Source organism: Mirounga angustirostris, unplaced genomic scaffold (assembly GCF_029215605.1).
Source record: "Mirounga angustirostris isolate CCGP_5_RB_7025 unplaced genomic scaffold, mMirAng1.0.hap1 SCAF_8, whole genome shotgun sequence".
NCBI classification, from domain to species: Eukaryota; Metazoa; Chordata; class Mammalia; order Carnivora; family Phocidae; genus Mirounga; species Mirounga angustirostris.
In genome coordinates this window covers 74,605,854-74,615,669 of record NW_026991716.1, presented here as the reverse complement: position 1 = coordinate 74,615,669, position 9,816 = coordinate 74,605,854, and the positions used below count along the sequence as shown (strand labels likewise).

At 40.1% G+C, this 9,816-nt stretch overlaps 1 pseudogene; it reads right to left on the bottom strand.

Annotated features, from left to right (window-relative positions):
* Positions 1-8,772: 8,772 nt before the first annotated feature.
* On the bottom strand, positions 8,773-9,110 carry LOC135365468 (large ribosomal subunit protein eL43-like; annotated as a pseudogene).
* Between the last annotated feature and the right edge of the window lie 706 nt (positions 9,111-9,816).

Below are 9,816 nucleotides of genomic sequence, written 5' to 3'. Positions count from 1 at the left end.
GTAAGGGACTTTGCTGGGGCAATGGGGCTAGATTTTGAAATGGGGGTTAAACCAGGGACCCAGAGATATAAAAGATCTTCTGGAGGATCAGGGACAGGGAGGTGGGGATAAAGGGTTGTATGAGAGAGTGGACAAGGGGAATTTACATTAAATGTGGACTTTAATTTTTGTAAAATGTTTAATTTCTGTTCTTCCACCTTATTAAGGGAGTCAGTCCCTAAGGCTAGCCATCATCCTTTTTATCTGCTTTTCAGTTTGGTCTTTCCCTGGGTACCAATAAGACAATTGTTTAGGATAAAAGCTCTTTGGAAAAAAAATTTAAATACAGAAATTTGTCCAATTCAAAGGATCCATCATCCAACCATTGATGAGTAGGAACTTATTTTAATCTTAATAATGACTGAAACCAACAAGCCTTTTTATGGCTTAACCACAGATACAAGAAGTGTCCCCAAGGAAGAGTGCAAAAGTTGCAGCCCTCACAAGATTCAGAAAGCTCACTCCCAGAGGTAGCCTCAGAAGTCAGACTTCATTGGCACAGGTGGTAAGAATGGTGTAGTGCAGTGTATCCAGTTTCCCACGAGAACGTGAGATGCTGAGATGCCTCCAGTCACAGACCCGCTAATCTGTGACACTGGGCAGGCACTACTGGAATGGGAATTTTCCAGGACTAACAAAACAGCAGAGGTTGAGACAACAAAGGTCCCTTATGAACCGGGACCCCTTTTAACAAACTCCCCTGAGTACTGGCACAGTTGGACAAACAGAATGTGGCTGCCAGTTGCAAGTCCAGGTTGTTACCCATACTTCTGACCCACAGGCTATAAACCAGAGGTTCCCATGACTCCCCCTCTTTTTTGGATCCACAGCCTATTGGGCTGCCTGTCAAACAGACACCGGTACATGCATCCTACAGTTGGCAGGGAGAATATTCTCTCTGGTCACAAAGCCATGGTCCCAAGACACAGAAGACTAAAGGAAAGCCTCATCCAGTTTTTCTGATATGCGCATTAGCAACTTGAAGCCTTGGGTCTCTTGAAGTCAAACTAATACCTTAGAGGGACTGCATGGTGTTTTACGAAGCGTCTCATTGCACAGAAATTGTTTTGGGGTTGGTGGATGGCCTTGTGTCAATCTAACCTGTTCTGTGACCAACTTCTCCTAACATGGGGGTCTTTGGGTCAGGTGGCAAGCACTCTAACCGCTCTTAAGTGCTCCATTTGTGCCCACCAATTTAGTGGCTTTGGCTTCCAGGATGCCCCTTAGCAGCAACAGCCTTCACCTCATGTGCGCATTAACCTACGGTCAAGTTTGTCCGGACAGATGCTGGTCAGTTGAGAACCGTGAACAGCCAGCCTGAGGCAGGCTCGAACAGCATGTATAGAGGTACGCCTATGCCTACATTTTACCCTATGATTTTCCTCTTGATGGCAAATAACACAATAGACAGAAACTAAGAAAAACTTTGTCTCTGGGAGGAAAAGGATCAATAAAAACCGAGAGTACTCAAAACAAATCTTTACCAGAGTCACTATACCCAAGGAAATAGCTCCACAAATATTTTCTCTGCTCATATAAATTTAGAAAAGCAAAGCAAATAAAAAAATTAAAAAGGACTCCCATCACTTTCACTTCCACCAGACCCTGCAGGCAGAGGTCTGGGAGACTGATGCGGTAAGAATTCTTACCTTCCGCCAGCTTTATGTCAGAGGTCCCAGAATCTCTCAGCTGCAGCAACCCTAAAGCAAACAGCGTCTGGCCAGCGAAGGTCCCACCTGGCTTGCCAAAACCGTAGGGGTGGAAAAGTTTTCCTTTCTTACCATCTAGGTTCCTTGTCTGGCCTAATCATTAAATTGATATAAAACAGATTAATGGGAGATGAAGTTTAATAACATGTATATGAAGGGGTTCAGGACAGGCCCCTCCCTGAATGTGCCACTTTGGCCTGTGGATTATTTTGAGCTGAAAGCACTTGAGACCTTGTGGGCTCAGAAGACTTTTTTTCCTCCCTTAACCACATAGAAGAATCTAAATTGGGGGTCTTTCAGACTAAGAATTATTAGCAGATGTAAATTTTATCTGAGTGACCCATCTCTGTGGCAGGGCAAACATCTAATTACCAAGCATCTGCTCTTCTTATCATCCTGTGAAGTGCATTCCTCTCCTCTGAAATCCCAGACCCCCACTCCCACTACTTAGTTCAGAATGACATGTTTGCCTCATTTTGCCTGACTATCTTTGGAATTTCCTTGTCTATGTGAATTCCCTGTGTGTACGCCTATTAAATTTGATTTTCTCCCGTGAATCTGTCTTATGTCAATTTGAATCTTAGTCCAGTTAGAAGGAACTTTGAGCGGACAATGTGGGATAACCCGATTGCTTGGAGCCTGGTGGCATGGGTGGAGAAAGAATGTACCCAAGGCAGAACAAAGGAGATAGAAGGTTTTTAAAAAATTTTTTTAAAGATTTTATGTATTTGACAGAGAGAGAGAGAGGGCACACAAGTAGGCAGAGTAGAAGGCAGAGGGAGAGGGAGAAGCAGGCTCCCCGCTGAGCAGGGAGCAAGATGTGTGTCTCTATCCCAGGACCCTGGGATCCTGACCTGAGCCGAAGGCAGAAGCTTAATGACTGAGCCCCCCAGGCACCCCCTGGGATAGAAGTTTATTGACTACAATGCAGGAGAGCAACAGGCAGCCAGCAAAGGAGAGACTGTTTGCCAGGAGGCATGGATGAGGGGCTATAGTGAAGGGGGGAAGGTGAGGAGCCATGGGAACATATGGAATTTTCCCTTTTTGCTTCCTGTGCCAGGTTGTAAGTTGCCCATTGGTCTACTAGGGCCTATGGCTATTTCAGGGTGGGTTGCCTAATGAGCCTGTTTGCATTCAGTCCCATGATTGCTGCGGGCCCTTTTATCTCCATTCGGGTTTCCTTTGCTCAAGCCTGTTGCCTAAAAGTGGCCTCTGCAGACAAGAATTCTTGCTCCCTTATATATACTTTCTGTATACATGGGAGAGATCCTGGAAAACTGAGTAACTCCCCCAAATGGCCAAAGCCATCACCTTAAATATCATCTTCAGCTAAAGACAAAAGAAGATGTTGGGTGGGGGGAGTCAGTTATGGGAGTTACCAGGAAAAGCACACCAAACCAGGGTATGGTTGTAATGCAGATTTCAGTCTTGTTTTCTCTATTGATAAAAGTTTCTAGAGAGGGCGCCTGGGTGCCTCAGTTGGTTGAGCGACTGCCTTGGGCTCAGGTCATGATCCTGGAGTCGTCAGATCAAGCCCCACATTGGGCTCCGTGCTCAGCGGGGAGCCTGCTTCTCCCTCTCCTTCTGCCTACCGCTCCCCCTGCTTGTGCTCTCTCTCTGACAAATAAATAAATAAAATCTTTAAAAAAAAAAAGTTTCTAGAGATTGAGTCATTCCCCTCTTCCTGGCACAGAGAGGGAGACACTAGGAACAGAGATTTCCCTCATAAATATAAATGTCTCTTACAAAAGAGTGACTTCTACTCAGTTTTCAGAACTTTACCTGTGTCTGCTGTTTCTTAATCAGTTTATAATAATAATCAGTTTAAAATAATCCTCAACCCTTAACTATAGGAAACAAACTGAGGGTTGCTGGAGGAGAGGTGGGTGAAGGGATGAGGTAACTGGGTGATGGGCATTAAGGAGGGCACGTGATGTGATGAGCACTGGGTGTTATATGCAACTGAAGAACGATTGAACTCTACATCTGAAACTAATGAGGTATTGTATGTTGGCTAATTAAATTTAAATTAGAAGAAAATAAAATAAAATAAACCTCATGTTAAAGAGACACATTTTGAGGCGGCAAATTCTGCTCCCTTTCAGGCATCTGGATTTTTTTAATGCTTTCTTTTATTGAAATAAAATCGATGTACAATGTTATATTACTTTTAGGTATATAACATATTGATTAAACAATTGTATCCATTACTCAGTGCTCACCTCAATAAGTATGGTCACCATGTGTCATCATACAATGTGATCACAATATTATAGACTATATTCCCTATGCTGAACTTTTCATCATCACCATGACTTCTTTATTTTATAACTAAAAGTTTGTACCTCTTAATACCCTTCAGCTATTTCACCCATAAGCATCTGGATTTTTAAAAATAGACCTGTCAAAGTGGGATGAACTTGGAAATGCACAGGTCTTGTCCCATTTTAGGACATCAACTTTAAAAAGGTTTGCTTTAAGAAGTTTTGCTGATTTCTGTGAATCTTACAGACATATTCTTCAATAAAACAATAATAATAATTCAGCTAATATCACTTGGAATATTTAGTCTTCTATTCATATACTGGGCAGAATCCGTCCCACTAAGCACTTACCCTCTCTCATACCTTTACAAAACTGTTCTCTTACTATTTCTCTCCCCACATCCCCATCCTCTTGAGTTCCTTTCTAACCAGAGCTCCTCTGTGAAGCCTTCCTTGGTCTGCTTGGGTGGAGTGAAGTCTGGGTGTAACATTGTCACTAGAGTAGATTTGACTCATTTGTTCTGCTTTCCCTTACCTGCCCTTCCCATACAGAAATAACAGCTCTTCAAAACTCTCATACCTTTGATTTGCTACTTACTCTATTTGGTTTGGAATCTGTCATTTTGCCTTTCATTACAGTTAATCTATAGATGAGCCTTGCTCAGGAGCCTGTAAACCCTTTGAGGGTAGAGACTGTGTTTTGTATTCAGCCTCAGTTCTCTAATACCCTTTGGCACATCACAAGGTAATAGTAAGTAGTCAATAAATGCCCACTGAAACAAATTCAGTTCATTTTATATTTTACAGTCCTATGGATACGGATTTATACTTATCCTCATTATTTAAAATGTCCTAGACCCTGCAGGGAGAACATATGCCCTCCAAACTTTAGGAGCTTATTTACAACTGTCTTTCAAATATTTGGGGGATCTATACTTGAACAATAAAATTGTCTATAATCAAAAGTTGTAACTCAAGTACTATCCAAAGAGGACAAGATATATGCTCAGTTGTTACGCTGTAACAGAGGAACTGCAAACATGTGGGCTCTAGCTTTCTCTTTCACAAACTTAATCTGTGCTTTAGGTCTAATTTAATTTTGTCTTTGCTCTTAGTTTTTGTCACAATACTGATTTTTTTTTTTAATCATCTTCTTGAGAGATTCTAAATTTCCAACCCAATGGTTTTCTTAACATGACTAGTTCTTTTCTCAATTTCTTCACCATGAGTTTACCAACTAATGTTCAATGCACAGCTTAATACGGGCCCTTACTACCTTCTTGGAAATCTAAGGAGAAAATTAATGTGAGGAGACTACTTCTGGGTGCAGGTAAGACTTACTCTTCAGGATCTGAATTATCTGAGAAAAGCTTTCAAATTGTGCTGTAGTAAAGATCAACTGGACAAGTTAACTTAAATGCAGATTCCCAGACCACATTTCTAGAAAGTTTGTCTGATTCAGTAGACTAGAGTTGGGCCCTGGAAACCTGCATTTCTAACTAATACTTTAGGGGCCTTCAGATCATACTGTTCTAGATATGATTGTCTACTTCTGCCTTTCCTTCCTTCCCTCCAACTCATGGCCCTTGCATCAATTTTTTTTCTTTCTTTAAGTAAACTGTACCAGGGCGCCTAGGTGGCTCAGTTGGTTAAGCTTCTGCCTTTGGCTCAGGTAATGATCTCAGGGTCCTAAGATAGAGACACACATCTTGGTCCCTGCTCAGTGGGGAGCCTGCTTCTCCCTCTCCCTCTGCCTGCCACTCCCCCTGCTTGTGCTCTCTCTCTCTGTCAAATAAATGAATAAAGTCTTAAAAGAAAAACAAAAACTTTACCCCCAACATTGGTCTTGAACTCAAGACCCCAAGATCAAGAGTTGCATGCTCCACCCACTGGGCCAGCCAGGTAACCCTACCAATTTTGTAAAAAATGTCTAAACACCTTCCTTCTACCTTCACTCACCAATGAACACAAACCACTTTTTTAAAAACTTATAGCTAACCCTTCATAATTTGTTCTGATCATTCTAATTATCAAAAGTCTTTGTTTTGTGAATCATTTGGATTCTAAGCCCGTAGTTCAATGCTGGGCACATAATTGATGTGTTTTCAGTAAATGTGCATTTTTCAACCCCTTCTTCATACAATCTCTAGTGAGGTTACTTGTTGAGAAGAACTTTATTACTTCTTAAGAGCCCTATCAGAGGGTGCCTGGCTGGCTCAGTCAGTGGAGTGTGTGACTCTTGATCTCAGGGTTGTAAGTTCAAGCCCCACGTTGGATGTAGACATTATTTTTTTAAAAATCTTAAAAAAAAAAGAGAGAGAAAGGGTGTGCAGGGTTAGAAGGAAGAGAGTTCAAAACTTTCCTGGTGTTTATCTGTTATGATAAAATGCATTTTAAAAATACACATAAGGGTAAGTGGAAAGGGACGGAAGACTTAATTTAAAATTTGATTTATGAATTCCAGCACTTTCTATTATTACTGATTAGGTGCCATTTATTTGAAAAATATAAACATAATTCATGTTTGCACATATTTTTCAGGCAGCAAAGACAGACATAGAGTTTTAAAAAATCTTCCTCATTCTTGACCTCTAGTCCATCACTGAACTCAATAACAGTTTATTTATTCTTAAGAATTTTCTTCTGCATATGTAAGCATTTGCATGTATATCACCACTTCACTTTCTTAAACAAATCAACTCACACCACTCAGGTATTTTTCTATTTTGCTTTTTTTCTCTTAATAATTTGTTTAGAAATTTTTTCATATCAGCATTATTTGCAATGCTGGTATTCCATGGTATAAATGAGGATAGTTTAATTATTTATATCATTAATGAGCAATTAGGTTATTTCCTTTTTTATATTACTATAAAAGTGCTGCAGTGACCTTCCTTGTGCATATATCTACTTATCTGAGCAAGCAAACATCTATGGGATAAATTCCCCCTACAAGGAATTATTGGATCAAAAGCAATGTGTGCTTTTAATCTACTCACATATTGCCAAATTGCCCTTCCAAAATGTTGGACCAACTTACAGTCCCAGCAACAGTGGAAGAGAGCCTGTTTTCTCTAAATCCTTCGTGGAACTGTTTTGTCAAGCTTTTAAAACAATTTCATAGTTTAAAAATAGTATCCCATTTTAACGAGCATTTCTTAAATTTTGGGTCAAATTGAATATCTCTTGACTTGTTCATTGCTCCTATTAATTTCAGAAGGATATAATCAATTAAAATCAGATGGTATTTTAAGCAATTGTTAGCTCTGCGTAACATTAATATGGAATTCCATTATTATATTGTGCTTGGAATAGTTTAAGTTAGATTTAAAATATACCCGTAAGGGAATACCTTACTCTTTTTTTTTTTTTAAAGATTTTATTTATTTATTTGAGAGAGAGGATGAGAGGAGAGAGAGAGCACATGAGGGGGGGAGGGTCAGAGGGAGAAGCAGACTCCCTGCCGAGCAGGGAGCCCGATGCGGGACTCGATCCCGGCACTCCAGGATCATGACCTGAGCCGAAGGCAGTCGCCTAACCAACTGAGCCACCCAGGCGCCCGGGAATACCTTACTCTTAAGTCGATAGAAGAATATTAAGATGGAGCTAATGTTTCTTATTTGATATTTCTGCCCACTGAATAGCTTTCTGGTATATTATTCCTCTTTTGATTTAGTGACAAAGGTAAATGGCTTGATTTCTAGGGAGAGTTACTTATTTTATGCATGAAATATAACGTGAAACAAGGAGGCAACTTCCTTTCGCCTTTGCTTCAGGATGCTCAAATCTTGCTGTCCCTTCCATTCTACTGTAGCATTTCCTTCTTTGGTGCTCTGCCCTATTTTGAGTGTAGAAAGTAACAGAACATTTATAAGCACTCAACTGTCTGCAGCTTTGGTGCATCATTTAGAAAGCAAGAATCATTTCTTGCAGAGTACTGACTGGCACAACACAGCAGGGGAGTAAAGCTGAAAGGAGAAACCACTAGAAATTTGTTTTCTTTTTGCTCGAGCTTCCTGTCAAACGCATAAAACCGGGACTTAAAAATGAACCAGATGTGGTTCAAATGAACTTTCAAGATTAAAGTCAAAACATGATTTTTTAACTTCCAAATGATCAGTCTGTATTGCTCCTCACGGGATTATTAGAAACTGCTCTGTACTTTTTATTTGAGGTTATAAAACTAGAAACTTTAAAAACTAGTTTTATGACAAACTCAGTTTTTGGAGTATTTTGCGTCTTTCATATACTTGCACTATTTATGTGGGAAGCAAAAGACTATTTTTAAAAGGGTAACCGATTACCATCACTTCCCTGTATAAGGTTTTTTTTTGTTTTTTTGTTTTGTTTTGTTTCTTTTTTGCACTGAGAATTTTCGCAGTTACTCCAAATGCTCCAAAAGCACAGTGAAAGTAAAGCACCTCATTCTGTTAAAGATGACTGCAGATGATCACATGTGCCTTGAGTGTGTAGTGTAGGATGCCCAGAAACTTGCAGTGAAGACCTTCATGAATTGAACCTCAAGCTCCTTACTTCCACCTCTGATCTCATAAAGCCCTTAGTTTTACAATTATTTTGGAGAATAACTGCTTTGTGACACATTTACCATGATTTTTCCCCATAAAACTTAAAAAGATTTTAATTTCCAAGTCTTTTTTGAGAAAACAAAATCAATGCAATGCAAATCAGAACATCTAATTAATAAATTTAACAAGAAACCATGTAATTTTGTTGCCTACATTCACCCATTTGTGATATGGTTAGCATGGTTTCAAATGGTGGAGCTTCTGTCGGTCTCTCAATTCATTCAATCTTCTGATGGCAGACATTACCGTGATGGCAGAAGTGGTGTTAGGGGTCTAGGGACCACTGGCTACTGTTTTTTGCAGGAACCACAGTACCAGATCCCCACAGCTGGTCTCTTCACTTCACTGCCACCGAAGGAAAAAGTGTACTTGGCATGCTGGCTTATTTCAATTTTCCGAGCCATTTTCTGGAGGGAGGCACCATAATGGGTCCTCTATTTGCTGACGATTCTGACCTTGGTGTGTTTAGCTATGTTGCCACAAACTAGGACCAAGCCCAGAAAGAGCCACATTTGCACTATTAAGTTTCTAGTTTGGGGATGTATCTTCTAAGGTCCTTAAGATCTGAAATTGCATCTTCGTTGCTCAAGATACTGAGTTGCCAATTATTTTCTTTTTTCTTGCCTCCAGTGATATAATGTAATTCCACTATATTAGATCTCTGATCTCACTAGAAACTCTTCAGGTTGCTAAATGTTTTTTTAAGTTCCTGTTATCAATCCTTTCTTTTCTTTTCAAGATTATATAAATATTTGCCTTTATTTTCTTTGAGTATTCTGCTATCAACCTTTTCATTATATCCTTTCCTTTGGCAATCTCAACTATGTTCATGGCTTCAACTTTTATTTTTATGAAGATAACTCCCCAAATCAATATCTCCTATCTGAACTTTCCCCTGAGCTTTAGCTTCACACATCCACCTGCTTGTAGGGCAGCTCCACCTAGATGTTTGGTTGGCATCTCAATCCTTGGATGAACTCATCAAGGTCCCCTCCCACCTTTGCTCTCACCCAGGCTCTTGCTTTCCTCTTTCTGTTTGGGGCATTACTATCCTTCCAAGCTTTAGGTTCCAAACTTTGAGTTCAGCTTTGACTTTTTCCTACCTTTTCCTTGTTGCCATAAGCTGTTCAGATGTGCCAAAGAAATCATTGTATCCTTTTTCTTCTCCATTCCCAATGTCATTCCCAGTGGCTCTCCTAAATCTCTCCTAGGGTAAGT